The sequence below is a fragment of the Zingiber officinale genome, chromosome 4B (assembly GCF_018446385.1).
Source record: "Zingiber officinale cultivar Zhangliang chromosome 4B, Zo_v1.1, whole genome shotgun sequence".
In the NCBI taxonomy this organism is placed as follows: Eukaryota; Viridiplantae; Streptophyta; class Magnoliopsida; order Zingiberales; family Zingiberaceae; genus Zingiber; species Zingiber officinale.
Genome location: NC_055993.1, coordinates 73,952,799 through 73,958,048, shown reverse-complemented (window position 1 = coordinate 73,958,048; position 5,250 = coordinate 73,952,799).

The following is a 5,250-nucleotide window of genomic DNA, read 5'->3' as shown; positions in this document are numbered from 1 at the left end:
GTTTGTATAGGGTAAAAATAAAACCAGTACTAGCAACCAGTACTAGCAACCGTGGCGGAAACTGAGTCCGAGTATGAGTCAGAAATTGAGAGCGAATCCGGGACTGAGTCTGATCGAAGCCACGAATCCGCATTCGTTTCCGAAGGACCAAAACCCACTGTAAGTTCACTACTCGCAGAATTTCAATTAGATAACTTGCATGAATTATTACCTTACTTAGTAAAAAAGTTGGCTAAATCCAACGTCCGGGTTAAGTCGCTCCAAAAGGAGGTAACAGCCCTTAAGGAAGCGACTGACTCGAGCTCTTTAACTGAGTCAGTTCAAATTGGAAGTTCAACTCAAGTCCAACAACTTGAGGAAGAAAATTCTAATTTGAAAGCTCAAATTAAAGAACTTAAGGACACGTTGGAACGGTTCACCTTGGGCTCCAAGAATCTGGATCTGATTCTTGGAAAACAGCGAGCCGTTTACAACAAAACTGGACTTGGATTTAAAACTAAAATAAAATACAAATCATATTTATCGCTAGTCAATAGAAATAATAGAAAAATTGTCCAAGCATGGGTGCCAAAATCCAACTTGGTTAATCAAGTTGGAACTTGTCACTATTGGGTCCCCAAGGATCAAGTCTATTACCTTGATAGACCATATCGAGGCTATGATCCAGGGGGAGTTAATAGAAAAATAATATTAAGAACATAATTCAAATTACAAATTCAAAATTCGAAATTAAATTAAAATTCAAAAATTCAATGATTCAAAAATTCAAAATTCAAATTACAAATTCAAAATTCGAAATTAAAATTCAAAAATTCAAAATTCAAATTACAAATTCAAAATTCGAAATTAAATTAAAATTCAAAATTCAAAAATCAAATTAATAATTTGAATTCAAATTAAATTAAAATCCAAAGGAAGGCTCCAGAATAGCTGGCACCTCCGAACTTAATCTACCCGAAATGGGTAAACAAGAGTAGATTACCCGGCAGGGTAATTAAAACGGGCTAGGTTTAACTTGACCCACAGTACTGGTGAAATTTTTGGATGATAGTACGTTAGGGAAACTTGGGCATCGCATGTCTAGGAAGATATGGCTTCGACCTGGTGCATTTGGCCAAATGGAACTGACCAAAGCTACCCTTAAATGGATCCTAACTAGTTAGACCAAGGTTTAGTATTAAGCTCAATGAGTAGGACTATTTGGGAAACCTCGAAGACATGGTTACTTTAATGAGTACCTTGTGACTCACCATAGCCCAAAAGTTTATCCAAAGAATGCTTACTTGTTGAACCCAAAGCTAAACCTGAATCTAACACAAAGTTAAACCAGACCCTTAAATTCAACTATAATTCATCTCACAACAATTATAGGGTTCCCTAATTGAAAATTTAGATCGGGTGAGATGACTAGGAAATTAAAATTGAATTAAATGAAGTTAATTCAACTAAATTATTTTCAAAATTAATTAACTTAAAATTATTTTAAAAACTTAATTTTAAAATCTTTTCAAAACTTAATTTAAAAATTTATTTTAAAATCTTTTCAAAACTTAATTTTAAAATCTTTTCAAAACTTAATTTCAAAATTCCTTTAAAAATCTTTCAAAACTTCATTTCAAAATTATTTGAAAAATCATTTCAAAATCTTTCAAAACTTCATTTGAAAAATCATTTTAAAAATCTTTAAAAACTTCATTTCAAGATTTATTTGAAAAATCATTCAAAACTTCATTTCAAAATTTATTTGAAAAATCATTTAAAAATCTTTCAAAAATTAATTTGAAAAATCTTTCAAAATCATTTTAAAAATCTTTAAAAACTTCATTTCAAAATTTATTTGAAAAATCATTTAAAAATCTTTCAAAACTTCATTTGAAAAATCTTTCAAAATCATTTTAAAAATCTTTCAAAACTTCATTTCAAAATTTATTTGAAAAATCATTTAAAAATCTTTCAAAACGTCATTTGAAAAATCTTTCAAAATCATTTTAAAAATCTTTAAAAACTTCATTTCAAAATTTATTTGAAAAATCATTTCAAAATCTTTCAAAACTTCATTTGAAAAATCTTTCAAAATCATTTTAAAAATCTTTAAAAACTTCATTTCAAAATTTATTTGAAAAATCATTTCAAAATCTTTCAAAACTTCATTTGAAAAATCTTTCAAAATCATTTTAAAAATATTTCAAAACATCATTTCAAAATTATTTGAAAAATCATTTCAAAATCTTTCAAAACTTCATTTGAAAAATCTTTCAAAATCATTTAAAAAATCTTTCAAAACTTCATTTCAAAATCTTTAAAAAATCATTTCAAAATTTATTTAAATTTCAAAATTATTTAAAAATCTTTTAAAAATCATTTCAAAATTTATTTAAATTTCAAAATTATTTAAAAATCTTTTCAAAATCAATTTTAAAATTCTTTTAAAAATCTTTAAAACTCAATTTCAAAATTATTTAAAAATCTTTTCAAAATCAATTTCAAAATTATTTGAAAAATCATTTCAAAATCATTTTAAAATCTTTCAAAACTTAATTTAAAAATTATTTGAAAAATCATTTCAAAATCTTTTTAAAATCTTTCAAATTTAATTTCAAAATTATTTGAAAAATCATTTCAAAATCTTTTTAAAATCTTTCAAATTTAATTTCAAAATTATTTGAAAAATCATTTCAAAATCATGTTAAAATCTTTTCAGAACTTAATGTCAAAATCATTTTAAAATCTTTTCAGAACTTAATGTCAAAATCATTTTAAAATATTTTCAAAACTTAATTTCAAAAACATTTTAAAAATGTAAAAAAAAAAATTGAAATTCAAAACTTATGTTTTATATCAACTGCAAAGTAAACTCCATCTCACACTCACTCATAAGCTAAACATGCTTGTTAATCTAGAATGAGTGAGATGGAAAATTAGGAAAATAATTTTTTAACCTCTCATGCTTGAACTCCTGAACTCAAAATTTTATTAAGGCATTAATTAAGGGGGAGTGATTTTGAGTCGATTTTAAAATTAGTTTTTCTTTAAAATTTTTAACTTGACCTTAAAATTAAAAACTATTTTTGGCATATCTTCGAAAATTCAAGCTATTTTTAACTTAGCTTTAAAATTAAAATTATTTATGACCTGACTTTTAAATTATAACTCCTCTATAAGCTAAATGTTTTCAAAGCTGAGTACTTAATTAAGTTTTCTCTAACTAAACTTAGTTAAATTATTTTCTAAACTTAGCTACTTGGCAAGATATTTTCTCAATGCAATCATTTTTACGCTGAAAACATAGCTAAGTATTTTCAAATATAGCTAAATATTTTTTTTTCAAAAACATTTAGCTAAGTACTTTTTAAAGTGTTTAAAACAAAAAAAATTTAGCTAAGTATCTCTCAAAGAAATTGTTTTCAAATGCTAAAGTTCTGCTGAAAATGCTAAGTATTTTCCAAAGCATTCTCAAAATTTCATCAAAACAATTTTTTTTTTAAAAAAAAAACTAAATCTTTTTGAAATCACAAAACTTTGCTAAGTTACTATTTAAAGACAAAATAACTTTATCTCAGCTAAAAGTATCTCTCAAACTAAAGAAAGAATTTTGCTTTCAAAATTATGATTTCACCTATCTAAAAGTCTTACAAGAAAAACTAAGTGTTTATCAAAAGTAAATTAAAAGATTGGAAGATAAGATTGAAAATTATCTTTGAAAGTTAAGCTAAGGCCCATATTTTCTTCACTCTCTTGGGTATTTTGATATATGGCAAATGGGGAGAGTAGGAAGAAATTCAAAGAATATTAAAATTAAAATTAAAATGAAAATTTTGTTGTGAATGTGCCTATGCTTTATTTATGCCTGTACTTATTTATGCGTATCTTTATTGCATTTTTACTTAACTTTGAATTTCGATTGCCATAATCAAAAAGGGGGAGATTGTTGGTGCAGTAAGCATCCGACGATCGAACCTCAGTTTTGATAATGGCAAAGGGATTCAAAGTTAAGATTCCTTGTTATCTAACGTGGTTAAATAAGGTTTCAGGAAAGTCCTAACTGCGGTTAGGCAAGGGAAAATCCTAAGGGGGGTAACCTTAGGTCCTAGGGGGCGGTTGTGAGATCTCAAAAAATTTAAATAAATAGGGTTATTTCAGAAATAGCCTTATAGAATTTTTCCGAAATTTTTAGAAATTTTCTGGGAATTTTTCGGAGCTTGTACGACGAGTTTTGAGGGGATCAATGCCGGGTACAAATAAAGTCTGTTTGGGATACCCGTTTAAGTGAGGAAATGTTTTTATTATATAAATTCTTTTTCCTTATTTCCTCTCCTAAAACGCCGACTCTTCACCCAACCCGAACACCTTCTTCCCCCGATCTCCCCAACTCCTCTCGACCTCTCTTTCTCGCGGACGAAGCACAGTCGCGGGTTCCGACGATCGTCGACCTCGACAGAAACTAGTGGGGTCACCGGAGCTCGACGGTGCCAAGGGAGTCTAAGCCAGATCTGGTCGAGGGGGATTCTATTTCGGCAGATTTTGCCACCCATCATTTGACGGTCGATGGCTAGGGCACGGTGAGGAGCCGGATCTCGTATCATCTCCGACTGGTAGACTTTCCCTCTCCTCCCATCGTGCTGCTCACAGAGTGGTCCGCACCTCCTTTCTTGCTGGAATTGGGCAGCGACACCATCAGGAGGTGATCCAGAGAGGTAGGGCTTCATCGGATCTGTCCAGTGACGAAGGTGGTGAGGTAACAACCTTAATCTTCACTGTGTTTGTTCAATTCTCTTCTCTGTTCCTCAATCCTTCTCTGTTCTTGATCCTCATTTTCTTGGCTGTGGGATTAGGTCACGGGATTGATTTCCAGTGAGGTCCTGTGTTCTGTGAAAGTGATCTTGGGTCTCCTCTTCCTCGTTGCTAATTGAGGTCCCGGTTGAAGGTAAGGTTTGGTTTCAAGAATTAGGTTGTTGTTTGAATTTAGACTCCTTAGTTGATCTGTGATCTCTTCTTCTTGATTTGATCCAGTGAAGTTAGGTTCTGTTCTGTCCTTGCTGTGGTGTCTTTAGGTTTGGCAGGCACCTAATTCAGTAGTGAGGATCTGATCTGTGGAGTTGTCTTGGTTCCAGTGGTGTTTCCGTGCCAGCAGTAATCTCATCTAGCATATTGTTTTGGTTTCAGCAATCCACAGTAGCTTAATCGAGGTAAGGTGAGTAGGTTTTGTTCTTTGTTTTAGATGATTGATCTTAGTGTGGATGAATTAGGTTT